This window comes from Protopterus annectens, chromosome 10.part0 (assembly GCF_019279795.1).
Source record: "Protopterus annectens isolate FY-2018-M chromosome 10.part0, PAN1.0, whole genome shotgun sequence".
Classification (NCBI taxonomy): Eukaryota; Metazoa; Chordata; order Ceratodontiformes; family Protopteridae; genus Protopterus; species Protopterus annectens.
The window spans coordinates 1,759,708,724-1,759,720,864 of NC_056744.1; the positions used below are offsets into that span (position 1 = coordinate 1,759,708,724).

The 12,141-nt window shown below is 36.5% G+C and overlaps 1 long non-coding RNA gene across 1 annotated transcript in view; it reads left to right on the forward strand.

The window, feature by feature from the left end:
• Positions 1-7,641, forward strand: part of LOC122813989 — a 241,157-nt gene extending 233,516 nt beyond the window's left edge. Inside the window, exons 4-5 of the long non-coding RNA XR_006366754.1 lie at positions 992-1,028; positions 7,556-7,641. This is a non-coding gene — a long non-coding RNA (uncharacterized LOC122813989). The remainder of the gene's footprint in view (positions 1-991; positions 1,029-7,555) is intronic.
• Positions 7,642-12,141: the final 4,500 nt, after the last annotated feature.

Consider the following 12,141-nt stretch of genomic DNA (forward strand, 5'->3'; position numbering starts at 1 on the left):
TGCCCTTGAAAAAACCTGGTACTGAAAGCTATTTTAATGCCAATCAATACATGCATTTACATTATTCTGGATGGGTGAAAGATAGGGAAACAAGGTACAGCTGCAATTGATGGTCGGACTCCTATTACATGATAGAAGATGCATTCTGTCGAATGCGTCTTGATCGAACATAAAAGAATGAAAAGGCAAAATAGCGAAGTGGCTTTTAAGCAAATTCTTTCCTTGTGAAATAATTTGTTTGGCCCCTTCTGTTACTTTGCCATTTTCAGCACTGCAGTGCAATCTCGGAGTTGGTATATTTAAGTAGGGGTTTTGTGGGAGGATGTGGAGGGCATAGCCCCCCACATTATGTAATGTTTTATGTTTTTTTTTTTTTTTTTTTTTTTAGAATAGCAATTTTTTTTCCCTTGGAAAAAATTGCTGTTCTGAGGTTTCACTTACATGGGGTCGATTAATCATTGTTCACTTTTTTAAGTGTTCAGTGATGTAATATAGACCCTTGTTGGTCCACCATGATGGTTCTTTGGTCTACTGATACCATCTTATTCATATGAACATTCATACTGTGACCACTAAAGTTTCATATTGGAAAATGTGATAACTAACCTGTAAACCCAAGAGACATATAAGTCAAGCACTACTATCACATTGCAAAAAATTTATGTCTGACATTAAAGGGCAGAATAGATGGTTTGTGACTTCAAAAAATAATCTGTTCCCTGACATTACTGGACAGCCAGCTGGACAGTGACATGGCAAACTGATGAAGTCAGATTACATTATCATGTAACAAAAAGGTTAGTATCTAACTGACTAAATAAAGAATTTGCAGTTTCATATCAGAGGACTGCAGGTTTAGACTCTGATATCAGAACATCTGAGAGCTTAAATATTATAAGTAGACTTAATTAACAGTAGTGCTTTGTGTTTTCTACAAATATAATTGGAATAAAAGTAATGCTGTTCTAATAAATCTCTCTGTATTTTTCAGGCAATCAACCATCTATACGTTTCTGGCTGCCAGCTGCGTAAGTTTAATATCTGAGTTTCACTGATATAGTGCTTATGTAAATGATTGTCTCCTTCCTTTTCTGCCCTTTTCTCTTTCTTTATCACTTTTTTGTTCTGTTGTTGTCAGTTCATACCTTACTGAAACAACTAGTTTAACATATAACCTTACTGAAGCTATGATTTGTACATTCGTTAAGCTGCGATTCGTACAGTTACTAAAAAATGCAATTTCTACTATATGGAAAAAGGTCAGAAATACTGGTTTTCTTCATTTTGGGGAGGGAATTACACAAAAAAGCTGATAATTGAATGCATTATAATTCTTGATGTCTGATAGAGGATGGGTTCCTATTGTGTCTCTGTCACATGCAGGTGCATATCGTGTCTCTGTTACACATAGGTGCATACTGCATCTCTGTTACACACACTGATTTGTTACATTGAGTTGACAAACCCAATGGCCATGAACCTTTGGCAATAAACTATTATTTTTACTACCTTAGTGGTCCTTGTAAGACAAATGACAAATCAAGAACTGTGCTGCCTTAGTGGTCCACAAAAACTTTTAAAATTATATTTAAAATTATACAGCAGTTGATGCATATGAGCTGCCATTCCCTAGCATGATGCAAGTTGGAAAGGCAACAGAAATCAGAGAGCACACCGGCATAGCAGAATGACACATGAGACAGTTAGGCAAAATTATTTTGGTAATCTTATAACCTCTGTAATATCTGTTGCCTCTGTTCCAGATATAATTTTCTTCATAACAGTTGTAAGTAACCTTTACCAAATATGTTCTCTTTAAATGAGGTATGACTTTCCTCGGGATGCAGTCAAGCTATTAATAGAAATGTTTTTGACTGTCAGTAGATTGCACAGTATCCCAAAACACCTTTCAGCAACAAAGGCTATTTCCCTTTTCTCCTCTTCAGTGCAAACTCAGAGTAGGTGTATATAATTTTAGTAGTGCTGGGGTGAGATCCCCCTTGCATCATACTTTAGAATCTAAGTCTAAATTACTACTTCAATGGCAAAGCAAAAACTCCCCCATGTGACAAATTTGGTTTGAAATAGTCATGCATCAGAAATCTAGCTTTGTTCCTCCTTGCTGTGGCCAATGTTATGGATGCTTTACTTTAAAAAGTTATATGTTGTAGTCTCTGATGTGAACTTGTTCCTGAATAATCAAGGTTCCACCTAAAAAAATCTATTGTTTTTTTTTTCATTCATCCAACTGTCTGGCTTCAGTTACAGTGTTGTCTAGCCACCTGTGCTGTCCATTTATTCTCATTAATCATTTGGTAGCCAGTCCTTTTCTGCCGCACCCTCCCTGAGAGCACAGAGGGCATATTGAGTGTATTCACTGCGATGAGCATGCTTCTTGCTCTGTTGTTTTCTGTTAGCCCAGTTTATATGCCTGATAATATACCAGTAGATAACAAATGGCACAGTGAACCACCTGTATCCATTGCAAAAAGTGCTGAGCTGGCAAATTTCACTCACTTTATTCTCATCTGCAGCTCTCTGGCTGTTGGATCAGCCAAGGGCTGTAGCAACCAGGATCACAGAGAAAAACTCTCACTCTGTGCTGCGTCTTTTCTTTTTTTTTACTATGTCTCTCATCCTTACATGCCCTACAGCCCTATAATTGCCCCCTAAGCCCTCCATCAGACACAAGAATTAGCCCAGGTTTACTTTACAACAATATTTATCTATAAATCAATATCTAAATCAGTAAGTAAGTACATTAAATCTAGAAAAATTCTACAAGTAACACCATTAATATTTTCATTTTTTGTGCAGAATGCTATGGATCATAGTTTCACTTTTATAGCACTTTTTAAAGGAAATAATATTGATTTCCTGTTCATGGTAAGCACAAATCTGAAACATTTCAGTAGCACGTGTATTTCATTTCCAGTTTGACCCACCAGCCATATATTATTTAACTTGTTTTCTTCTCTATCAAAGGAAAAATAACACTTAGAAATGTAGTATAACAGGCTAATACACATCATACTTATGTTTTATCTTTAATGTGAAGGATTCCTATTAGGACCGAAGTTCTGTCCTCACCACTGCTTCCAGAGTTGTCAGAGATGCTGTGCTGAGCAGTATTTTTACTTCTATCTCTGCTCAGGAAAGAATTACACATTTTTGAAAGAGAAATAGAATTTAATTTCCTCTGCTAGTAAGTATTAATATCTGATTGAGCATAGCAATGTGAGTAATCAGTGACCAGAGCTGCTCGTGTTCCAGTCATACACAAAATATGATTAACATACAAACCAAGTGACAACAGATCCCAGATAACTTGGTGTTGCACAATTACACATCCAGACATGTACATACTTGTGTACGAACACACACACACACACACACACACACACACACACACACACACACACACACACACACACAAACATGCACAAACACAGACACACACGTACCACAAAGATACACACTGACACATGCATATGCACACACATACATGCATAAACATACACACACACACACACACACACACACACACACACACACACACACACACACACACACACACATGCACAGACAGGCAGATACACTCATGTGCACTCACACACACACACACACACACACACACACACACACACACACACAAATTGACATGTATGCACACAAATCAGAAGTTTTGGTTATACCTTTACCAAGTACACAGACTTGTCTGTACTAGGAAATTCACTACCCCAGACAAAATAATCCCTAGGAAGAGAAAAACAAGAACAGTCTACGCTAACAGTACAAGAGACTTGTTATAAGTGTCACAATATGCCCTTTACTGATTAAGTAGTTGAGTTTTACTCTTTAGATGACAGAAACTCCAAAAGCTCTAATTTACTTAGTTTTTAGTGTAAGCATGTTTATTCACTGTAAATATGTTAGACAATCACAAGTGACTACAGTAAAATATAAAATTGTTTTACTTAAAATTATCTAACTGGATTTATTAAAAAGACACAAAATGTTAAGTGCAGCCCACAGAAAAAAGAAAAAAAAATTTTTTAAAACAGACGTATTGCAAGAAAAGCTTTTACCCTGTCTTAGTTTGCAGCATAACTCTTGATAAATTAGAACCGTCCCTGTTAGAATTCTTTCCAAGAAAAGTAGGTTGATTGAGGTAACCATCTTAAGGGCATATTGTACGCTATAAGACTTTCAAATTAAAACAAAAATAGGTATCATACCTAAATTGTGGTTTGTGCTAGCCCCATAGACAATATGCCTTTGTAATTTCAATCACAAAAGTAGTGTTTGCATTATGGGAAGCAACATTTTAACCTCCAGATCTATTTAGAATTCAGTGTATGACTAAATGTAACTTGGCTGGTGGGATTACATGTTTGAGGCCCATGAGCGGAACAACTTCCTGACAGTTGTAAGCAGGGGAGCAAGCTCCCATGCACCCCCACACCCCCCGCTATTTAAATATACCAACTCCAGGACCACGCTACAGTGCAGCAAAGGAAAAATTCCCTTTACCGCATTGTAGTGCAGTCTTGGAGTTGGTATATTTAAAGAATGGGAGGTGGGGGGTGCAGGGGGTCTTGGCCCCCTGCTTACAACCCTTCATTTTCTTTTCTTTTCTGTTTTTTTTTTTTTTTTTTTTATGTGTTCGAAATTCTGTAAGTTCGAACATATAGGTTCGAACATATGGTGTTCAAACTTACAGAACTTCGACTACGTGATATAGACCCAGTTTAATTCAGATACTGAAATAAGAATACACAAACAAAAATGCAATGAGCAGATCCAAATATTACAGGCAGGCTTTCCATATTTGAAGAATTACTGAGAAGATTCAAAAATTACAGACAGGAATTCCCTGTTTGAAAAATTAAAACAATATCCTTAAAAAGATTTTAAAACACATCTAATGTTTTTCACATGTATACCCAGTTGTGTTCAGTCTTTGCTAAATGATGGAACCAGATTTTGATTTGTTTTTTTAGCTGACTGGCTTAAAAATAACTGCGAAAAATACATCTTTTATATGATAATGGTCTGGTTGAATGTTCCAATATCACTCTTACAAAGAAACAATTATTATCCCTAGTGTATGTTATTATTACCCATTTAACAAAGCTGTTACAAAGAAACAATTATTATCCCTAGTGTATGTTATTGTTACCCATTGAACAAAGCTGTTACAAAGAAACAATTATTATCCCTAGTGTATGTTATTGTTACCCATTGAACAAAGCTGTTACAAAGAAACAATGATTATCCCTAGTGTATTTTACTGTTACCCATTTAACAAAGCTGTTACAAAGAAACAATTATTATCCTTAGTATATGTTATTGTTACCCATTGAACAAAGCTGTTACAAAGAAACAATTATTATCCCTAGTGTATGTTATTGTTACCCATTTAACAAAGCTGTTACAAAGAAACAATTATTATCCCTAGTGTATGTTATTGTTACCCATTTAACAAAGCTGTTACAAAGAAACAATTATTATCCCTAGTGTATGTTATTGTTACCCATTGAACAAAGCTGTTACAAAGAAACAATTATTATCCCTAGTGTATGTTATTGTTACCCATTTAACAAAGCTGTTACAAAGAAGCAATTATTATCCCTAGTGTATGTTATTGTTACCCATTGAACAAAGCTTACAAAGAAACAATTATTATCCCTAGTGTATGTTATTGTTACCCATTGAACAAAGCTGTTACAAAGAAACAATTATTATCCCTAGTGTATGTTACTGTTACCCATTTAACAAAGCTGTTACAAAGAAACAATTATTATCCCTACTGTATGTTATTGTTACCCATTTAACAAAGCTATTACAAAGAAACAATTATCCCTAGTGTATGTTATTGTTACCCATTGAACAAAGCTGTTACAAAGAAACAATTATTATCCCTAGTGTATGTTATTGTTACCCATTTAACAAAGCTGTTACAAAGAAACAATTATTATTCCTAGTGTATGTTATTGTTACCCATTGAACAAAGCTGTTACAAAGAAACAATTATTATCCCTAGTGTATGTTATTGTTACCCATTTAACAAAGCTGTTACAAAGAAACAATTATTATCCCTAGTGTATGTTATTGTTACCCATTGAACAAAGCTTACAAAGAAACAATTATTATCCCTAGTGTATGTTACTGTTACCCATTTAGCAAAGCTGTTACAAAAAAGCAGTTATTATCCCTAGTGTATGTTATTGTTACCCATTTAACAAAGCTGTTACAAAGAAACAATTATTATCCCTAGTGTATGTAATTGTTACCCACTGTACAAAGCTGTTACAAAGAAACAATTATTATCCCTAGTGTATGTTATTGTTACTCATTTAACAAAGCTGTTACAAAGAAATAGTTATTATCCCTAGTACATGTTACTGTTACCCATTTAACAAAGCCGATATAGCTGTAGTGCAAATACAATGCATAAAACAACATAGCAAATAACATTATATGCATACAGAAAAGTCCGGCATACTCTACATTGGATTAAAAAGATACAATTATACAGGAGTTTAATTGAGATGCATGCATATTATAGAAAACAGAATAAAAAAAAAAAAGTCAAAACACCACAGATACAATGTGAGTTACTACCGAACTCAGGCAGAATACAGAGCAGTAACTGTCTCATTTGACATGGGTGGGAAGGTAGTGCAGTGAAGAGGAAGAGATTTGAAATTGTGCAAAAAAAAATCATAAAAATGATTTTTCTTCATGGATTGTTTCTGTACAGAAGTTCAAAAAGAGTGTGCATGGGGGGTAATAACAAAATCTTGTAATCTTACTTGGATGAAGGTGTGTTATTCAACAAAATTATTTAAATGAGCAGGTCTGTTAACCTGGTTAAACTGTGATCACCAACGTTTTTTGATGATTTATGCAATGTACTGCAGACAGGGAAGGGAGTATATCCTTACTTTTTCTTTGCATAAGGTACTCAGCCTACAGCTTTGTATCGCAACATACACTTCACACATGATTAGTAAATATGATGCGTGGACACATGGCATCGATATGAAATGAAATAACTCTGTATTATTTAGATACCTTATGCTGCCCATGCTTGCCATAGTGTGTGCCATAATCACAGTAGGAATGTGACCTGGGCTGTTTCTGGCACATCAGTGACCCCACTAGGGTAGAATAAGCATAATCCCTTTTCTAAATTCACATAACATATTTATCTCCTGGCAGTGAAAATACATGTTTTAATTTAATGTGTTGCTTTCTATGACAGCTAGCATGTACATAATGAAATTATGTAGCTTATTATGGGATTTTTCTTTATGTATTGATAGCTGACTGATGTCAGGTATGGGAGAGACTGCTATATAACTCCATGACTTTAGAGAGTGAAAAAGTAATGCCGTTCATTGCAGGAGTAAGTTAGACCATAAGGAAATCCCAGATAACCAAAATTTGGTGACATGTTTCAACGTTGCATATGCACCATGTCCTATGATGCAAGAAATTCTTCTGCTTATTTGATGGTTTGCCTTTGGTTTTGCTCTTTGTTTCCTAGACGACCTAGACAGGGGTCCTTCAGCAGACGTTATGTAGATCCACCACCACCTTCTGTGCTTTGTGTGAATAGACATCCTGCTGGTGAGTCAGTTTTGGCACTTTGGAACTGCTTTCCTTTAATGCCTGAAAGACATTTCTTGTTTCTTGATTTTTTTATGTTGAGTAGAGTGACCTAGCTGAGAATCTGCAGTATGAAAGAGAAGCTTTTACTTTTTTGCAGCTTTATGCAAAGTAGTACAACAGAGACACTGAGAGGATAAAGACCTCGATACCTTGAAGTCTTTCTATTTCTGCTAGCAGACTGCACTGCTATGTTTTGCATCCTGGTTCCTCGCATACCCTACCAATAAACTTGCAACCGGACCTCTGTGGCCAGGCTGTGATATTGTCACATATTAAAGCCATGAGCAGTAATTGGCTTTGCTACATCCAAATGTTGTTTGGTTAATAAGCTGTGATCAACTCATAATTTACCGAGCAGAGTTTGATTCCTACAACTTTCAGTTACATACTAAGTGCAGCCAAGCAATTTCATTCCATAAATGTTCCCAATTATCCCTAGAAGCAGGTACTTGTGAATTATGGGATATCTAAGTAATAAAAGGGCAATATTAAGTGCCATACTCTGTGATTCTGAATAATTAATTCAACCTTCCAGCACTTCTGAGGTGCTGTGTATGAAATAAAAAGAAATATGGCACCTGGTGGTGCATATTTGGCTAACCAAAGAGAAATATATGACTAAAGAGTGAGACTGAGTGTCTTTGAACTTTTTACGGTGACTCCAGGTTTAGCATTCACTCTTTGCACTGTCTGAGACCCATAAGGTGAAGGTTTTATGTGGAATAGAAGACAGTAACCAATCTGAAATGAAAATTTCTGAAGTAGTGACAAGATTCTATAATGTAGCTGGCAGCACAGTTACACACCAGTGGAGCTCAAAAGGTAAAGAATAGCTTCTTTTCCACTCATATGTCTTAGAGCAAAAGATTCAGGCCACTGAATAAAATGTGAATAATAGACAAGGCATTGTGGGACTTAAATTTGCAAATGCAAGGAAAAGAACAACAGGAAGAACCTACACATTTTGGAATCTGCGGCTGAAACTAAAGACAAGTAGCTGTATTGATAATTAAGGAATAATTAAGGAATGCCGGCCCAGTTTCTGAAGATGATGGCCCTCAAATTTATGGTTTTGTAGCAAAACAATGTACATATTTACATGTAGTACTGTATACATGCATACCTTTCAACTGTCCGATTGTCGCAGAATGTCCAGATTTTTGCCTCATGTTTTTGGTCTGTTCCTAATAACATTTGTGGTTTTCTGGCAAATCACTGATGAAGTCAGTCAGTAATGGCATGCATTTGGGTTTCAGACTTCACATACTTCAAAAAATGCATGCTAACACAAATCCTGTAATTCTAGCAACTTTCTAAGTTTATAAGAGCAATATTTAAAATCTACCTTTGTTTTTGGTTCTTTGTCCTCCCCATTATTTTAGGCTTTGTCCAGATTTCGTATGCTAAGAGGTTGAGAGGTATCAATGTAGTACTTATGTCCCTGTAATAGGGTCTCAATGGCTGACCTTTGAACATTCCAAAAGTCTCAGAAATGGACTTAAAATGCTTCCTTATTTTATAGTTGCAAAATAATAGATAACTTGGAGAGGAGATAGCAATCATTTATGTATTTGCTTGCTGAGTGATTATTCTGACTGAGAACAGTAGACATGTCCTTTTTCATGAGTGCCCTGGCACTATAGAAGGGTATACAGGTCTTATAAGTGACAGCAATACTTGAATATCTATTGCAGTATACCAAAGACTGGTCACATGACAGTGCAATGAAACACTTTTATCAAAACTCATTAAAATGTAAAAACTAAAGGAAAGGAGGGTGAGGAGTGTAAGCCTCTAATACCACCCCCCTTTAATGTATATAGTGACCCTATGTTTATACCATCTTGAGGTAAGTTGTATAAAGCTAAGCAAGTAATGCTGATGGTTCAGGGTAAGATGTTTTACAGTTCTGGGTATGATTCAACCAGCCTCCACTTGCAAACTGTGTGACGAATTTAATCAGACAGTGCTCAGTGGTGATGCTTGAAAGCAGCCACTTCTGTCCAGTGGACATGGTCATTAATGAGTGAATGGAAATGAAACCATCATAGAGAATAATGCATTCTTTCTTGCCATGTTAAGTACAACTAACATTTGGCAACCTACACTTTTAAAATGTGCAAAGGAAGTGTAAATATAATGCACCATCATTAATTAGGACTAATTAAGAAGGATAATTAAGAGATGAAATGCACATTTTTGGTATGATATTTATTAGAATAGTGATGAGTACAATGGGCATACTATTCAACTGATTTGTTCCTCATATTTTGGGACTGTTCTTTTTTCGTGGCATATCATTGATGATTGATGTTACTAAATAATGAGAGAGGTGAGTTTTATAGTTCATACCTTTCATTAAATGCATGCAAAATCTGTTATCCTATCACCTTTCTAAACTACAAGGAGAAATATTTAAAATCCATTCCTGATTTGGGGCCTTTGCTCTGTTATTTTTGGATTTGTTCAGACTTCTTGTGCTAAGACAATTGCAGGCATGGTGACAGGATTACTTTCCCCAAACAACAAGCACAATTTCAGGCTGGGCATTGTATTCCACATAGGCTCACTGATGTATAGAAAGTCCTTCCGCCAGAAAACTGGCACCTAATGCCAATTATGAACATGGTCTGCAGTTTACCTTTATGGTAGACTATTTAAAAATGTTTTCTTCAAAAAATAATGTTGATGTCAAAAATATAGATTAGCATGATTTTTGAAATCATCCATTCTGGTGTGGATTTACCACCCACCAATAAAAACTTAATATATATTCGGAGGGGCTGCTGAACATAGACAGAGGACAATCCCCCAACTGTAAGAGTCCTGAAAACATGTTTTGGTCGAGCACTGTCATCTGAACACTGGGCCTTCATACACCTCTTAGGATTCTCTACAATGGGATCCATGGCAGATGATCAAAGACAGTTTAAAAATATATGCTGACACCAGCCATTTCTCACTCTCTCCCCAACAGGGGCTTTACCCCCTTTACCCTTAAAAATAATAAACCCAAAGGCTGCTATTATTCATAGGTTCATAGGTAGGTACTAGTCTATCAGCCCTAGGGCCTATACAAGCCTAGCCAAAAAGGTACCCTGGCTTTCGCCACCCAAGAAAATTATTTTCCTGTGCCCCTGTCAAGCAGAGCCACAGAAGTGATCCCCGGGGTGAATTTCCTATTTCCCATCTAATCATCAAGATTTTTTGAAGAGTGCTAATGAGGAGCTTTGTTTGGTATAGATAGGTAGTTTGTTCTAGAGTATGGGAAGTTTCTGGGACAGGAATCTATCCCTCCAGCATGTTCTATTTATTGTGGTGACAAGGTTTAGGTCTCTAGAGTGTGTAGCTTGGAGGGATTGGTATTTCTTTAAGTGGAGCATGTCCAAGCTTTGTATGTTAGGCAGAGATTGCCTCTGAGTAGGCAACATGTGACAGAGTAAAGCTGGAGTTTTTTGAGACAGTCTGCATAGGGCATCTGTTTGAGGCCAGCAATCCTCTTTGTGAGGTATTTCTGCAGCCTTTCCAGTTGTTGTAGATATCTTGTGAGGTACATACCAAAAGGGACATTGTACTCTATAATGGGTCTAATGAATGATGAGTAGAGGGGAACAATGAACTCTTTTTTCCTGGATGAGAAACCTTTTGTGATGAGGTGTGCCATGTAGAAGGATATCCTGACTACTGTGGTGATGTGATTATCAAAGGAGAGACTACTGTCCACCTGTGTCCCAAGGTCTCTTATCACACTTTCAGTGTTATGTAGACTACCACCTATGTGGTAGCTCATGGGTACAGAGTTATTACCAAAGGGGATAACAATAAACTTTTTGGCATTGAGCTTGAGGCCATGGCTTTAACACCAGGCATCTGTCTCAGTGAGGCCTTTTTGTAATCATAGGATGCTGTCCATTTACATCATGTTGCTCCCATGCCATCCCTCAGATGAGAAGTAAAGCAAGGCCTCATTTACTTGAGCTAGTGGCAGTTCAGGTTAATGAAAAAGATCACGCAACACTTATAGAAAAGAATATGGAAAGCTGCTTGGTGCCCTGGAGAAATGTCCCTTAATTAGCATGAATGCCATCTTGGGCCTGTCCTGAAAACAAGCCACAACTCTTGTGAGACCAACCCTGCCAACATAATACAAATAAAACAAATGAACCTGCCATCAGCAGCCTCAGAGTCTGTAAACCAGACTGGCAAAAGTTTAAAATTAGCTTATTCAGCTTGCTAAGTGCTGAATGATGTTATGTATAGATGTTTCCCTTAGAAATCCTAAAGAATTCCAGGAATGTGTATAGTATACTTCTGATGGGCAAATTTTGGAAACTTCAGGTTCATGTATGTATGTATCAGTAAAAACTGACACTGTTAAAATACATCTCTAAGTGATTTGGTCCCATTGATGAATGTTGATGTGTCAGCCAGACCCCTCTGTAAAAACGGGAAAAAAGTGAA